The sequence below is a fragment of the Rhamphochromis sp. 'chilingali' genome (genome assembly GCF_963969265.1).
Source record: "Rhamphochromis sp. 'chilingali' genome assembly, chromosome: 6".
In the NCBI taxonomy this organism is placed as follows: domain Eukaryota; kingdom Metazoa; phylum Chordata; class Actinopteri; order Cichliformes; family Cichlidae; genus Rhamphochromis; species Rhamphochromis sp. 'chilingali'.
Window position 1 is genome coordinate 38013512 of NC_137933.1, and position 17712 is coordinate 38031223.

Below are 17712 nucleotides of genomic sequence, written 5' to 3' on the forward strand. Positions count from 1 at the left end.
GTGGCAACGACTGTATGTGCCAAGCCAGGGCTTTAGTTAATGGGGAAAGACATCAAGAGTAAGGCCTCGCCCGCACTGGAGATTTGATCCTTTCGTCTTATCAGCTTCTTTTTCAAATGACCTTGCTGTACAGACTTTTATGCCTCTCCCCTTTATTCTCTACCAGTGATTGGATGGGACTCTCTAGTCTCAAATCTCTGCCACCTTGATGAATGTGTTCCACCCTCATTTATGTTGCATTGACCAATCCCTCTCCACTACAAGCTACAGTAGGCTGCACAAATCTTAATGCAGCCACACACACACACATGAACACTCACACACACACACAAACAGCTAATAAAGATTTTTGTTAAGACTTCCTTTTTGTCTTTCTTTATGCAGTTTCTGCTTTATTTCTTCTGCAGTTAAATTAAGTCTACGCTCTTTTGTGGGAGCAAAATGTAACTTTAAAGAGTGTTATTATGGCATTCATTGGGAAGCAATTGCTGCTTTTAATTTTAGGTACTGACTGTTGGGTGCCTGCGGGGTCCAAATAGCTATAGTTGATAGCTCAGACAATTAATAATGCAGACATGGAGGGATGAGAGTGTGGGGATTCTTTTCTTTCTTTTCATCACTGTAAAATTAGATGCAAAAAAAAAAACATGCACACACAACATCTAACTCACACACTCACACACGCATACCTGCACACGCTATGTTGAGTGGAAAACCAAGGAGCAAAATCCTTGCTGTTTTTGAAGCAACAAAAGTAAGTGGGATTGACGGACACAGTGCCAGATGCAGCAGGAAATAGACACAAAGGAGCAAAGAGGACTGAACACACCACAGGAAAATTGCACCAAAAAAAGGCCCTACAACAATACATTAAAAATCCACAACATTCTTCTTGAATAATTAAAAGGTGAGCCATGGCTGTGTACTGAAGTAGAAACCTTTCTGGCATCTCAGCAGATATGAGTAAGCATGCGCCAAGTTTAAGGTGCGATCTGGAACCATCCTCAGTTTGCATGCTATAGCAGTATTGTAGAAAAGACCTTCCACTCACCAGCATGACTTCAAACAGTCTATATCAGCTGCTATGTATCACAGGTGATAGTACACACACACACACACACTTTTTTTTAATATCTTAGTGAGGACATCTAACTGACATAATGCTTTCCCTAGCTGCTTACCCTAACACTAACAATAAAAAATGAATGCCTAACTCTAACCCTTAGCCTAAACTTAACCACAACCTAATTGTAACTCTGGCACTAAAACTGCATTTGAGCCTAAAATATGCCTTCAACCTCTTGGGGACGGGGATTTGTCCCCATAAGGACTGCTGGTCCCCACAAAGATATGTAAAAATGGTACATGCACACACACCCATACACACATTCACAAAGTGTTTAAATTTCATCAAAAATATCTGAAAATTAACTTTTGAAGTGTGATATTGAAGAAATAACAGATCTAAACTTTAAAAAGGGAAGAAAATCTACATCTACATGCTAATAATCAACTTTTCCCCACTGTGTTTATGCTTTTATAAGTGAAGAGATATCAAAACCAAAATGAACGTGTAATCTGTGTAAAATTATAAAAAAGAACATATTGTACAGTTCAGCATAGCAGAGAATGTGCAGCAAATGGTCACATCTCAGTCTGTTATCTGCAGAGCAGGGGGCCTGTAGGCAATTAGTGAGCAAGTATAGGATTGGCTGTGTAAGACAATGACTGTTTCAGCTGAGCTATACCAGATCTATTTCCAGTAAGATGTGACCTGCTTAATAAATGTAGCTGATGGTATCCACAGTAAACTTCACAGATCTCGGATGAAGATATGAATTCTAGTACTGTCAGCTACACCTGTTGATTCAAGGGTGATGCCACTGAGTTTCTTTCTATTTTCGGGGCTGGAATAGCCAGTGAGGTAGGGCCAAACTACATCCAAAAACAGTTAGCGTAGTGCAATGATTCTTTTAAGAAATTTGCTTTACATCAGTACCACAGTAGTGCAGTGGCTAGGACTGTATGTTTTCCTCATGTCTGGGTGATTTTTCTTCAGGTACTTCAGGCTTCCTTCCACAGTCCAAGCACAAGCATGTTAGGTTTATTGATGATTCTAAATTGGTTGTGGGTGTGAATGTGACAGTGAGTGTGAAAAGTTGTCCGTGTCTCTCTGTGTTAGCCCTGTAATAGATTTGCAACCTGTCTGGGTTGTACCCTGTCTCTTTTCCCATTACAGCTGGGATAGGCTGCCTAGACCACCAAAACTCTAAATAAGCTGAAGAATCTGGTTGGATGGATGGATAACTTAACATGTTGTGTGCCCAATTATTTCTCTAAACCCCTGCACATTTGGCCCATATTTTAACAGCAAAAAGACTCAGTAACAAAGTAGACATAGTCCAAAAGAGAACCAGAGAAACTGTGTTTAATGAAACATTTACCACAAATGGGTGCAAAATGACACTTGAAAATTGTCTGTTTTCAGTTCAGTTCAGTTCAGTTCAGTTCATTTTTATTTCAAACATTTCAAACATGTGCCTTCACAATCATTACAAAATATCATTCCATTATTTGTTTGAAAAGGAGTAGGCTGAAGTATTTACTTATTTGTCCCTACCCCCTCAAGTTTTACCTCTCATTCATTTAATTTTTTTTTGTCTTAAATTAAACAAACAACATATGAAACATATAAACATATGAAGTAAAACAAAACATAACATACATAAATCAAAAACAAGAAATTAGCAAGCCCCACCACAGTATAGTTTCTTTCATATGAAAAATACAGAATGTGTATATTTGCAGATACACAAGTTATGGAAAAACAACAAACCAAAACAAAACAAAAAAACAACCAAAAAAGAACCGCAACACCATTACCAGCAACATTACCGTCCTGGGTTAACCCCGTTTTCTTCATTCTTATACTTATTTAAAATTAGGTTTTTATATTTTACTTTAAACTGTTTTATGTTTTGACTGTCTTTTATTTCTTCTGTTAGACTGTTCCATAATTTAACTCCTGCAATTGAGATTGACATAGTTCTTAAAGTTGTTCTAGCACTTTGTATTTTTAAATTCCATTTCCCTCTTAAGTTATACCCACCTTCTCTTTCTATGAACAATTTACAGATTTCTTTGGGAAGCAATTTATTTCTGACTTTATACATTATTTGCGCTGTTTTAAGCTTCACCAAGTCTTGGAATTTAATAGCTTGCATTTTGACAAAGAGTGCATTTGTATGGTCCCTGTACCCTACATTATTTATTAATCTAATGGCCCTTTTCTGTATTATAGTTATTGTTTGTGTGTTACTTTTGTATGTGTTTCCCCAGACCTCTACACAGTAGCTCATATATGGCAGTAGTAAAGCACAGTATAAAATGTGCAGTGCTTTCTGATCCAACATATGCTTTGCTTTTCCCAGGACGGCAATGCCCCGTGCCAATTTCCCCCGAACATAAGTAATGTGTGGCTTCCAACAGAGCTTGTGGTCAATGATCACCCCAAGAAATTTTATTTCATTTACTCTTTCTAAATATACATTGTCAACACATATTTCTACTTCGATGTTTTTCTTTTGGTTTCCAAACAACATAAATTTGGTTTTATCGAGATTCAATGATAATTTATTTATATCAAACCACTTCTTTAATATCGTTAATTCCTGTGTGATCATTTCCAAAACCTGTGGCAATTCCCCACCTGCACACAGTATATTTGTGTCATCTGCAAATATTACAAACTTTAAAATCTCCGATACTCTGCAGATATCATTTAAGTACATAATAAACATTTTTGGACCCAGTACTGAACCTTGAGGTACTCCACAAGCTATATCCATCAAATTAGATTTATATTCATTTATTTGTACATATTGTTGCCTATTCCCTACATAGCTTTTTAACCATTCCAAAACCACTCCCCTAAACCCGTACTTTTCCAGTTTTTTTAATAGAATTTCATGATTAACAGTATCAAACGCCTTCTTTAGATCTAAGAAAACTCCGAGCGCATACCTCTTATTATCCATACATTCCGTTATCTTTTCCATTAAATCTATCAGTGCCAAAGCTGTTGATCTGTTGTTTCTGAACCCATACTGACTATCTGTCATTAATTCATATTTTTCCACAAAACTGTCAAATCTTTTTATGAAGAGTTTTTCCAGTATCTTAGAGAACTGGGAGAGTATTGACACTGGTCTATAGTTTGTAAAATTATGTCTTTCACCGGTTTTGTAAATGGGAATAACTTTAGCAACTTTCATTTTTTGTGGAAAAACTCCTTTTTGAAACGACAAGTTGAATATATATTTTAATGGTTTTACGATACCATCAATAACTGTCTTTACCGTTACCATATCAATATCATTCCAGTCTGTACTGGTTTTGTTCTTAAGTCCTCTAACCATGTCATAAATCTCTTTCTCTTCCACTGCTCTTAAAAACATTGAGCTACTATTCCTTTCAATATTTTCACCAGTGTCCCTTTCTATTCCATCAACCTTTATTTCTTCTGCCAGTTTTGGCCCTATGTTTACGAAGAATTCATTAAAGCCATTTACTATCTCCTCCATGTTATTAATACTTCTTGTCCCTTCTATAAAGTACCCAGGGTAATCATTATTCCTTGATTCATTTTTGATTATTCTGTTTAATACATTCCATATATCTCTTGTGTTATCTTTATTGTGTTCTAACCTTTTAATGTAATACTCTCTTTTACAGGATCTCATTATATTAGTTAATTTATTTTTGTAAGTTTTATACTTCATTTCAGTTTCTATTGTTCTCTTTTTTATGAATTCTCGATATAAGGTATTCTTTTTTTTGCTGGCATTTTGTAGTCCTTTTGTCATCCATGGTCTTCCTGCATAGTTGTGTTTCCTATTGATTTCAATTACTGGGCAGTTTTTATCAAGTAATGTGTTAAATGTTCTTAAAAATCCTTCGTAAGCTTTATTAACTTCTGTTTGTTCATACACAATATTCCAATCTTGCTTTAAAAGTTCATTTCTAAGACAATTTAAGGTCTTCTCTGTTCTTATTCTTTTGTAAATAATCTTATGTCCATCGTTGTTCACTTTATAATGGCAATTATACGATGCAAAGACTGGTAAATGGTCACTTATATCATTGATTAACAGCCCACTTTTTATCTTTCCTTCTATTATATTTGTAAATATATTATCTAATAGAGTTGCACAATGAGATGTTATTCTGGTCGGTCTTGTTATCAGTGGAAATAAACCTATGCTGTACATGGAATCAATAAATTCTTCTGTACTCTTATTATGATTTGGATTCAATAAGTCAATATTAAAGTCCCCACAAATAAACATACTTTTCTGATTTATATTTGTAAATAAGTCCTCCATATTATCCTTAAATATCTCAATCTTAGATCCTGGTGTTCTATATATACAACTGACAATTAGGTTTTTCCTTTTTTCTATACTTATTTCCACTGATAAACATTCCATCACTCCATCAATAACAGTTGTCATTCTTCCCATTCTTTTGTACTTTAGGTTTTTATCAATGTAAAGTGCCACCCCACCTCCTTTCTTGTTGATCCTGTCTACATGAAGGAATTCATATCCATTTATTTTAAAGTCTTCTTCTTTTCCAGGAGTTATCCAGGTCTCCGATATGGCTATCACATTGAATGGCTGTTCAAACTGTGTTATGTAGTCTTTGATGGATTGAAAGTTTGCATATAAGCTTCGACTATTAAAGTGAACCATTGTTATACCCTGTTCTACCTTGAATTCCTTTTTAAGTTGCTCATTTGTATAATAATTGCATTCATTTGTCTTATTGTTAAAGAAATTACAATCAGGATCTATGTTACTGTCATACATCAATGTCTTATTTTCAATATCTATATGAGTTGTTAGTTGAAAATTGTCAGACATCTGCGTTGGTTGTGCACTTGGACGGTCCCATCATATTTAGCACTGCTTTGCATTTATCAGTTATATTTTTCTAGTTCAGTCATCTCTTTGATGACTAGAACCTTAGCCTGCTCTGGTGTTCCATTTAACTTAATGAATATTTTACAGTCTGACGTCCAAGTTGACTGTATTTTCTTCTGTTTTCTTAATATTCTTGCTTGTCTTGCAATGTCTGCATTTTTCTTGATTAGGTGTTCATTTAAATAAACATTTGTACCTTTTAGCTTTCTTCCTTGCTTGAGCAGTTCTTTTTTCTGTTTTCTATTAACAAAACGAATGATAATGGCAGGTATTTGATTTTTTCTCGGAAGAGGATGGCATCCCTCAATATTTTTACTGTCCATTTCTATACCTTTGCTTTTAAAGAAGGCCATTACCTGCTCTTCCAAAGAGCGTAGCTCTTGCTCGGGTGGCTCCCCTCTCTCTGCTGCTGCTACCCGTGCGTATGTCTGATGCTTGGTTTCCAGTCCTGTCACTATCACATCATTTACTCTTGAATATTGTTCCAGATCTGACACCCGTCCTTCCAGCATAGCAATCTTCTTGTCCTTTTCCTCGCTCTGCCTTCTTAGTTCTTTAATATCATCCATTAAATTGAGTATCAGTTTTTGTTGTTTTGAAATTGTTGTTATTTCTTCAGACATAAAGTTTAGGGATTTCTTTATGTCCTCCAGTTCCTCCTCATTAACGTTGCTCCTCTTAGGCGGCATCTTAACGCTCCTGGGCCTGGTGGAGCAGGAGGATCCTGGGCCTAGTGGCTGCTGGAAGAGCCTGGGCCTGGTGGCTGCTGGAGGATCCTGGGCCTGGTGGAGCAGGAGGATCCTGGGCCTGGTGGCTGCTGGAGGATCCTGGGCCTGGTGGCTGCTGGAAGAGCCTGGGCCTGGTGGCTGCTGGAGGATCCTGGGCCTGGTGGAGCAGGAGGATCCTGGGCCTAGTGGCTGCTGGAAGAGCCTGGGCCTGGTGGCTGCTGGAAGAGCCTGGGCCTGGTGGCTGCTGGAAGAGCCTGGGCCTGGTGGCTGCTGCAGGATCCTGGGCCTGGTGGAGCAGGAGGATCCTGGGCCTAGTGGCTGCTGGAAGAGCCTGGGCCTGGTGGCTGCTGCAGGATCCTGGGCCTGGTGGCTGCTGGAGGATCCTGGGCCTGGTGGCTGCTGGAGGATCCTGGGCCTGGTGGCTGCTGGAAGAGCCTGGGCCTGGTGGCTGCTGGAGGATCCTGGGCCTGGTGGAGCAGGAGGATCCTGGGCCTAGTGGCTGCTGGAAGAGCCTGGGCCTGGTGGCTGCTGGAAGAGCCTGGGCCTGGTGGCTGCTGCAGGATCCTGGGCCTGGTGGAGCAGGAGGATCCTGGGCCTAGTGGCTGCTTTATTTCTATGACACTGCTGAACTGTTTTAATGTAAAAATTGTTTTTCTATGTTTATTGTTGCACAAATTTGCAGAAGCTGAGGGGAAAAGCCCCCTAATGAAGGAGCTTTCCTTTCTGATACCATTTCCCATTTGAAATCACCTCCGGCATTACTAGTAAGTCAGATAGCAGCATTTTCTGTTTGAATTATTAGTTGATTTGTTCATTGATTATGCTACAGCTCTCTGTGGGAGTCTAGCAAAAAAATCCCAAAAAGAAAAACCCAAAATGGGGCAGTCAGCTTTTTGTGTGGCTGTACAGTTTTCAATTCTATCTTTATCTAGAAGACGCTGATTATCTGATCAGTCATTTATCATACTCCTGCTATCTCTCCCATACACAGAATTCATTCAAGGTGCTTACAGGACTCATTTTGAGTTTTACAATTTATTCAGGTCTTTCTCTGAAATACACTCATCAAGTTATCAATCATTAATCAGATCTCCCTATTTTTCGCTCTCTCTTTCACACACAAAAGATGCTATTGCTTTCTTGAAGATTCATTGCTGTAAAAAGCACTATTTTGCAGTACTACTTTTTGAAGGTATAAATTTTTTAGCTTAATATTAGTTGGTTCCCTGTTACTGAGTATGAGGCATTAGTGTATTTTGTAAGAGGCTAAAATGGCCAAAAAAAAAAACCTCCATAGTTTTAAATACACTGCAATATTGTGGTACAAAAGGATAAATATAATATTCAGTATTGTAGAGGTTCCATGTCTGTGGCTACAAGTGCTTGAGTACTGTGTAAAGAAATAACACACTCAAGGCTGTGCCAAAGTCCTGTGTGGCATCGCTAGAGTTGATATGCACAATAGCAGAAGGCCACCCTCTGCAGATGTGTTGTAACAAACTTGTAAAACACATACACAAAGACCCCTTACATTAAATAGGTCACGTCCATTAAAGAGTAATTAAAGATTGATCGCCATGCTACAAATCTTCCTCGACAATCACATCTATTGCTTTCAATGCAGCATCAGTGACAACAGATTGAATATAAGCTGATACAGTAAGTAGTTGATTGATCTAAACAATGGAACTATTCCCCTTTACATTAACAGTAATTATAGTGTTATTTAAAGTGTTACTCTACCAACAGTCTACAAAAAAAACAGGCACATGCACTAACTGAAGGCTTACTTGGCCGATTCAAATTTTCCTCTTTTTGGGACAGTTATATTTTCTTTCTAAGAATATTTGATCAGATGTGTTTTTAAACATTGCTCTAATTAATGTTTTAATGTATGTGCCGAATAAAACAATGACTGGGCCCTGGTCACACAGGCCGAAACACTTTTTGTTGGCATCTGGCAATTAGTGGTTGTGAGGGGAAAAGGTGTATCCATCACTACCATTTATATTTTGTGTCATACTTTTTCAAATTTTAGTACAGCTGACAGAGTAAACAGTGTGTGCTTGCAGAGCACCAGTTGACATCTCCCATATAAGCTTCTGACAACTGTGGCAATCTGCTAGCAAAGCAATCACACTGAGGTTTTTGTATAAACACCCTCTTGATGACTGATTTAACCTGGCAGCATCCAGCAGCCTCCAGCTGGCTGCTGCCAGGTGAAGGTTGCAAGCCCATTTACAACTGGACAGGGAATACACATTTTTCCCTAGCGACCAGAAGTTGCCAGGGGGTTGCCAACTGGTCTTTAGGTGTATGTGACTGAGTGTTTACATGACTTATGTGAAATTACAAGTCATTTGCAAGGAAATTGTCATTTTCCCCACAGATATACATTAATGTGTTTCGTAATTAAACCTCCAAAAGGCTAGGAGGCAGTGATGGTTTTATAATACAGTGTTAGACTTAAGAGTGTTTCAGATGCCTTTCAAATGAACTGGATGAATCGCGTGGGATTTACAGCTAATAAATGTTGAACTTAAGCGCTGTTTTACCAAAATTACTCTAACAAAATGATGACAACAGGGAGAATGACCTTGGAAAGTATGTACATGGATTGGCATAGCTGTGAATATGACAGACTAAAGCTACTGTTTTAGCATTATTCGACCATCACACCCTATTGGATATGGTCTTTTTTTTTTTTTTTTACATGAAAGATATAGTTTTGTTAAATTAAATGAATATGTCATGTAATACTGATTTGGGATTTTATCCAGGCAGCCTGTTGAAGTCTGCACACAGTCTTGCACACATCTTCTTACATTTCTGGACATGCTCGCAACAGGATGCACTGTGGGCTACACATGATTAGCCTTGTGTACTGTAAGTGCTGATCATGCTCAAAACTAATAAAAATGTATGCATTCTATGGAGTGAGATTATGGGAGTTTTAGGATCTGGGGTTTTTGTTTCTCTTTAGACAGTATTTAGGATATTTCGCCCTCCTTCTGATTATTTTTTTATTATTTTGCTGTCTTTAAATTTCCAACTCCAGGGAAATGACAGGAAGGCCAACTACATGGCTGTAGTAGCCTTTTATAATGAGAAGTACCCATCTCAATAAGTGTTTCATTCACAGTATTAAATGAGTCTTTCATTGTGCATAAGCCGTCTCTAATGCTGGCATCAGAAGCATGCCAATTCAAAGCTGATGCATGACAAAGGCTTAACCATCCAAGTAAAGGACAGCGATGGTTAGAGTTACTACTGCAGCTAGCAATTTCATCACTGATTCATCATCTGTTTATTCTCCTAAAAAATCCATTAATCGATTAAAAATTTGTTCGTAGAATAAGGAATGGCTTAAACAATAATAAAAACTACGACTACCAGATTAGTTACTGATTCATTTTCTTCTCATTGAATAATTAACTAATATTTTTGACCCTTAGTTACTGGTGCATCAGTTTGTGTAAATTTTATTGCATTAATCTGTACAATGCAATATTCACAGTTAGTCTGCATGCCCACCAGTGGCCATTGGAAGGCATTACACTATCTTTAGATGACACACTGAACTGAATCAGCCCCTCTCCTACTCTGCACTGATGCTGAATTGAGGATGCTGCGTCCTTGTTTCTGTTCTCAGAATAATTAGCTGACCTTGAAATAATGAACAGCAGTGTGTGATAGTATGACAACCACAAATCATCCAATTTCAAAGCAACAAAACTTTCATGACTAATACTTACCGGTAATTGAAAAGCAAGAAACCTGGAAATGCGACAGGTTAGTTGTATGTGATTAAACTTTACCGCAGCCTTATAAATATTTTAAAAAAGAGCATTCAGACAAACAAATTTAAAATTTAACCTTTGATTTTCTCATGTCCCATTGTACTACTGTTGACCCTGTTGCATGAAATTCATTTAATCACATCCACTCAGTGCGACAACACAGACGGTGACACTCATGACAGCCTCAGTTATTCACATCCGTCTCCCCATCATTACAAAAAGATGCACACAAGAGCCACTGCACATGCTCTCACACATAAATAAACATGCACTCTCTCTCTCATTTACCTTCCCTTTCATGAACTTTGTTGGTTATTTATCCTCCTTGCCTTTCATTTTTCTTCTCTTTCTACTCCATAGGAAAAAGAAAAAAAAAGAAGTCAGACTTTGTTTGAGGAATGATGCTGTGGCTAAAGAGAAGGCAGCTTTTTGTCCTTATTCTCATTGAGAGCCTCTTGTTATTCATTGGGGCAAGGCAGCCAGTCCAGCAAGGGAGGCAATCTTATGCAGATCACATTGAAGGGCTTCATTACCTAGAAGCCAGCTACTTTTTGTTCTCCCTCGAGGGAAGAGTGAAGGAGAGCATTAGCTTAGCAAAGGAAAGCAATGGTGAGCAAAAGGGAGAGAGTGCGAGGGTGGCAGAGGTACAGAACAGGAGGAAAAATATGTGCGGAGGGTTGCAAATAGAGTGCATCTCTGCAGGCTACACAGGGGAGAAGGGACAAATTACACCTGAACAACACCATCTTTACATCTGCACTGTGGGTTCATGCTAACAGAGATGCATGTTAGAGATGTATCTGCGTGTGAAACACACAGTTTAGTATGTGTGTATGTGCGTGGATGCCTTTGTGCATTCTCAAAAAGAGAACATACCCCAGGGGGCTTTAAAAGGCTCATATTACTGTATCTGGACCAATGACTGATGATGTTACATGCATAATTCAGAGGTGCATTGGATAATAAACAATATTTGATGAATTAGTAATACACATTTGTAGGTAATATTGAACAGCTATATGTTTTTCTTTTTTAACTCTTGAATACCATGTGATTTGCAGCTTAGTCTGAAACAAAGAAATCTAAGTTAATAACATACAAGCGAATGTAAAAAGAATGTAGCAGTAAAAGGAAAAAAGAAGTGACTGGGCAATTAACTGGTATCACAAGTAACCAAATCAAGCATGTAAATACACTCAGATATGCAGAATGCTAGTGCCAAATGAGGTGAGATAAATAGTCGTAGCAGGTTATTTACAGACAAACTCCTCCATGTCAGTTAAATCCTTTCTGCCTCAGAGGCCTGTCCTATTCCCATTTAGCATGGCCACAAAAAGGGCAGGCTGGCATGGACGCTTCCTGGCAGTTAGACAGGCCTGAGAGAGTCAGAGCCTTGGCCAGGTTCACTGCTCTGACCCCTTCTCACCCCAGTTCAGCCTGTGAGCCACCCACCACCATCATCATGGTCCCGGTCTGCCGCATCCCTGTCCAGCCCAGGAGCCTGCTCGTCAGATGTGCCCCAGCCCGGCCCTGGCCTAGCTCTGGCCCAGCTGCCCACTATGTTAAAGGGCCAGGGGCCCCCTGCCACTCAGCCCATCTGCCAAGCTGCAGACCAGAGCCTAGGATCAGAGAAGAGAGACACAAACACCAGACACCCTCTTTCTCAGCTCAAAGCTCAACTGAGAAATGCCAGATAAAAGATGCACTATAAATGGGCTTCTTTTGCTTATGTGGGTTGCTGTGACCCTGAAATACTGTTAGGGTTTATTCAAGTTAAGCTGTTTTTAATGCATTCAGAGCCATACTTTCCAAGAGCAAGATATGTTCAAGATTTACTGCAAGATCAGCACAGAACAATGATATTTTTGGTATATCGAGAAAGAGGATTTTTATAGAACATCTGGCCCAAGTGAAGCATGAAATGGTCTGAAAATATCTCAGCTGTCCCTGTATTGATCTGACCAACTGCAATGTGCAGAAAAATTCATGAGACGAAAGAATAGATAGATAGATAGATAGATAGATAGATAGATAGATAGATAGATAGATAGATAGATAGATAGATAGATAGATAGATAGATAGATAGATAGATAGATAGATAGATAGATAGATAGATAGATAGATAGATAGATAGATATGCTCGAACACACAGAAAGGCACAAGCTATGACAAAATATACAGCAGTATTTAATATCGTTACGCTTCGTTGAGGTTATGTATCTGTGGATCACTTTGAAAACTGCAAGCATATTAAATCAGCTGTGATCACAGTGTACTCCTGTATGTTGGAAGCATGAGACGATCAGCTCTGATAAAGGTCTGCATACTGCTCATTTCCATACGTCTCCCCTTGATCAAGTCTGCTCATTTATCGTCCAAATCTGAGATGACAAGCCTTTACTTATTTTCCCAGCTGCCGATGGTGATGAGAGCGTAATCAGAAACATCATTAGGTCCTACATAGATGGCTGTGCCTGTTAGTCCTTTTATCCGCACCCATAATAACTCTGAAAATGCAAATCAACTCCAGGTAATCTATTAATGTCACTTCAATTTTATGTCTACACTCCAATTTAGCAGATCTTGACACATTTGGCAGGGATCTGTGCTCTCATACAGGTATTCATTTTGCTGAGGTTTCACAGAGCATGGCCCACGCAAAGAGGAGATGGGCCATCTGTCTACGTGCCCGTTTATTAACCCTTTAAGACCTACCATAGAACCAAGTCCGCCAGAGCTTATATTATATTTTTACATGCTTTGGAGCCATTTTTGGGAGCATTTCAAGTTGATGTACATCAATACAACCATTATAGCCCAGATTTTAATAATATGTATTCATTAAGTGCATAGTAATTACATAAATTGCAAAAAGGTGCAATAAACTACAAAAAAATTGAAAATCGTTTTTGATTTTTTAACATATATTTGTAGTTAGAGAAATTTAAGAGGCTTATCCCTCAAAACTGTAAATACAAAAAAGTTGCACAAAATAGTTTCCCACCACAGGAAATTTATTTTGAGTGTCTTCATAGTTTTATTTTTGAAATACACCAATTTTTATACACTGCAGGAAAAACGAAAATAAATATTATACTGCAAATTTGCAAAAAAGCAGCATATGCATCAAAATAAACTATTTCCAGCAGTGCAATATGAGTCCTAAGCATCCCAGAAACGACACAGAAAGTCATAAAGTCAAAGATAACTTTTAAAAAGAGCAGTATAGGCCCTGAGGCCCTGATCGCAAAAAAGACTACATTTCCGCGAAAATGACGTCACTTCCGGTTTCGGTCAGGTAATGGCGGAAATGCAAAAGTTCGCGCTGACGTCTATTCCAACGTAGGAAGTGTTTTGAACAGCTGATCGGACCGGCAAAGCGTGTTTCTGGAATATTATGTTTTTGTTCCTGCAAGCGCTTTTTATGCAGTTTTTGCAAAGCTTTATGTGGAAGGAAACCGTGACCTAGGACAAGCTGATGGCACAATATGTAAGTACAACTCCTCCGGTTTCATATGCAAAAAAAATTTTTGCGCTAGCTTACGTGGTTGCAGTGCTACCGGGATTTAAAAATAGTTATGCATAACAGAGCGTTCCCGCTCCGATCGGCTCTAAAGGGTTAATCGCCCTGATAATGAAGCGAACTCACAGCCCAACACTCCTGGGGCAACTCTCACATGAGTTCCAACCGGCAAAACAACTTTCAGCAAGTTTGTTTCGCAATGTGGCAATTATTGTCATTTGCACCCCCCTTAGCACAGGAAGGAGGGTCTAGCAACCTCCTCCTAATTACCTGTTGTGTCACTTCAAGCAGATTTTGTAATTTCCAACTACATCACAACCCCCTTGTTAGCTGCAGACGGGTGGCAGAGCCTCATAATTCCAGCATATGGTCGACAGACATACAAGGGAATTTGTCAGCTTGTACTGGCCTTAAAGTTGAAGACCCCATTAACAGGAGAACAAAATCTGTTAATCTTGTGAGCTCTTTGCAATCCATGTGAAAGAATTAAAATTCTAATCATGGACCGGCTTGCAACAATAAGCAGCTAACTCCCTCAAGTGGCACTAAAAAAGTTACAATGTAATGAAGAAACTGAAGTAGTATACCTACGTATATTGTTCATTGGATCAAATGAATGGATAATAATTTGCACCCTATTTGTCTGAGGATTAGAGGATATTATAAAAACATAAAAAACAGAATTATCCAGATTATATTTAGTATCCATTATTAAAACGGCAATTATTAACATTTTTTAAATCTATAAAATAATTTATTAGCATGAGTATTCTGGGTATGGTTTCTCATAGTGATGAACTGAGATTGCTCACAATGTTAAAGCAATAGTCCCTAAAGGAATTACAAGCAACAAGATACAGTATCAAGAAATAAACAACAATTTTGTAACATATGGCACATATGTCGAAGTAAATAAAAATGCAAAAATATAGGAAGACTACAAGTCATGCGCAAGACAACTGAATTACAATAAAGTTTTCAGGGGACACCACATAAGACAATGTTCACAGTAGGTAGAGGTGAAATTTGAGGGAGGGGGGTTTTCAGGTGCAGTCGTTTTATTGTTGACAACCGATCCCATTCAAACCAGAACGCAGAGGAACGAACAAAAGAAAAGAAAAGATGATACCGAAAGCAAATTGAGTTTTGAAAGTGGCCCATTTTTGTGATCTGCCAACTTTACCATGAGTTTAGGAAAAATCTAATTTTCAGAAAGCTGTACGTGATTTGCTCAGATATTCACTTTTTATTGTGCTTAATCATAAATCTATCAATTTTAGGTGGAGAGTTCATAGCTAGCATGAGCCACAGTAATGGGAAATGAAGTGGAATTATTCATAAAGGGTTTGAGCAGCCCAGAAAAATAAAAAATAAAAAATCAGTTAACACAGTTTTGAAGAAATTTTGTAGAAGCATTTTACCCCTAGAAAACAATTCAATGTAATGCACTCACAGAAGTTCTAGCAGCTTATGCTAATGGTTTCAAATGTGTTCTGACAGATTTGGCAGATTTAGTGAAGTTAAAACCTTTGCTTTCCCCTTCATCTTATTGTTCCACTGCACCTACAGAGACAATTCACTAAACAATTAAAATGTGAGTCACCTCCATTTTCAGCTATTCAGGAAAATGAAAGTCAGACAAAAGTCACAGAAAGCCACACGTCTTATCCGACTGGCCCTTTTTAAAGGAAGAACAAAAGGTATTTCTCCTTCATTTCCCATTAACCTCTATGCTCCTGCGCACACAGGATACATGGCGACCTCGGTGACCCGTGTCACATATCTCATGCGGCTGTGGGGACCGTTTCCTATGGGGGATGGTGACATTCAGTACGAGGATTCTCTATCTAGCCATAGTCCTTGACAGATAAAAGGTAGGTGTTGATATTTGTCCCTGGTCCCGCTGATACTGTGTGGATACACTCCCGATAAGCAAGGCGCTGCGAAGACATTGATGAAGTCTGAAGTGGAACTGACAAGCTCTGTAAGTGGATAACATCGTCAGGAGAAGCAGGCTGTTACGGTCTGGATTAGATTTTGATTATTTGACACAGGTGGGTTCACGCTAAGCAGAAATTCATCAGCATACTCAGCATTGTCTCAGCTTAGTACCAAATGTAATGCAACGTTTTTTAGCATGTGCAATATTGCATTTTAATGTTTCCCAGTTTCTTGTCACTGTGAAGATTTGCTCATACGACTTGACCATCTTCATCTCTGTTCTGCTCTCTTTCCCGTGGACTTTATTAGTTATGCGCCACTCAAAACGCAGGAATCCACCGAGTCCTGTGCAAATTCTAATTTACTGATGATTTATGAATATGAGGCGAGCAAGATGAACGACTTATTGTTTGTTTGTCCAGAGAGCTTAATTCTCCCCATAACACCACAGCACATGAAAACTTAACAAGAAGGAAACCAGTTGCTAAAAGAAAAGCCTTTCAAGCTAACAACTGAGCCTTCATGAATGTTTAATTAATCAGTAGTGACAAAAGGGAACAACAATCAACAAAGAGATGCCGATTTCCATTTCTTATGCATTATTCCCACTGGCAAATCACAGAGTGCTGTCAACTACCACTTTGCGCTCTACCCTATCACTATGGTTGTTACCGCACTCCACTGACAAAACCCTTGGAGAGCTACAGTACATTTCATTTGAGATCCAAAGCTGAGCAGCAGGGATCAAGTAACAGAGTTCAGACAAGAACAGTTCACTGTTACTTTGTGTTTACATGGATACTTTTGCATTGTGTTTTGTTCCTTTTTGCTTCCACAGCAGCAGCTAATAAGAGTCAGATACAGTTATCATGAGAAGCTGCACAGAAATATATATTTATATAGCTTTCCCTCTGAGAACCGATGCAAAGACTGCATCCTATGGGATGTACCAAATAGACTCCATTACACTCCTAACACCATATGTCCTGGCGAGTTATGTCAGCTTTGTGACAGGTAACAAGAGGAAGCTCACTGAGGAAACACAATAACAAGTGTATACCACCCAACAACGGACCCCAGCATCCTTGCTGAACTCCTGCAATGTCAACACAGCGTAAAGACACACTCTGATCTCCTTCCTGCTACTGATGGAAGCATTTTTTTCTACAAGACTCAGCTGCGCCGGGGTTAGTAGTGAGGGTCTCAAAACAGTGTAACAATCCACTTACAGGCTTCTGTCTGTCCTAGATGAGCTGCATTATCATCATGCAGTGGTCATTTAAATACATGGATGAAATAAGAAGGAGAATATATGAATATATTAGCATACAGTGCAAGGGCAAAAGTTTTGCGTACCAGTTTGAGGGGGCTTGAGGAATAGTAGCTTGCAATTGGCGTCCGTCAGTATTGTCGCGCTAACTGACAGTTTATGGGTGCACATGCAAACATGTTTCTCAACCATGATATTATTATAATGCTTAAATCTTGAAGTAACAGCCATCCATATCAAGCCTTTCCTACTTTGAGGACTGTTAGGCTTTACTGTTGTGAAAGATGGGAAAAAAAGACTAATTGTAAATGCTTTTGACACAAAATAATGCAGTCCACAGAGGTTCACCCTCTTAATCTCCTTGCCATTGCTTTCAACATCAATCAGTATTATATTCTGCACTTTTAAATCCTTGGATAAACATCTATTATAGTGTGCTATAATAATTTTACAGTAACTGACAGA

The 17712-nt window shown here is 38.7% G+C and overlaps 1 protein-coding gene across 1 annotated transcript in view; it reads right to left on the reverse strand.

Annotated features, from left to right (window-relative positions):
• The window catches only part of cdh8 (cadherin 8), a 104131-nt gene that overhangs the window by 49272 nt on the left and 37147 nt on the right, over positions 1-17712 (reverse strand). The gene's annotated exons all lie outside the window — the stretch shown is intronic.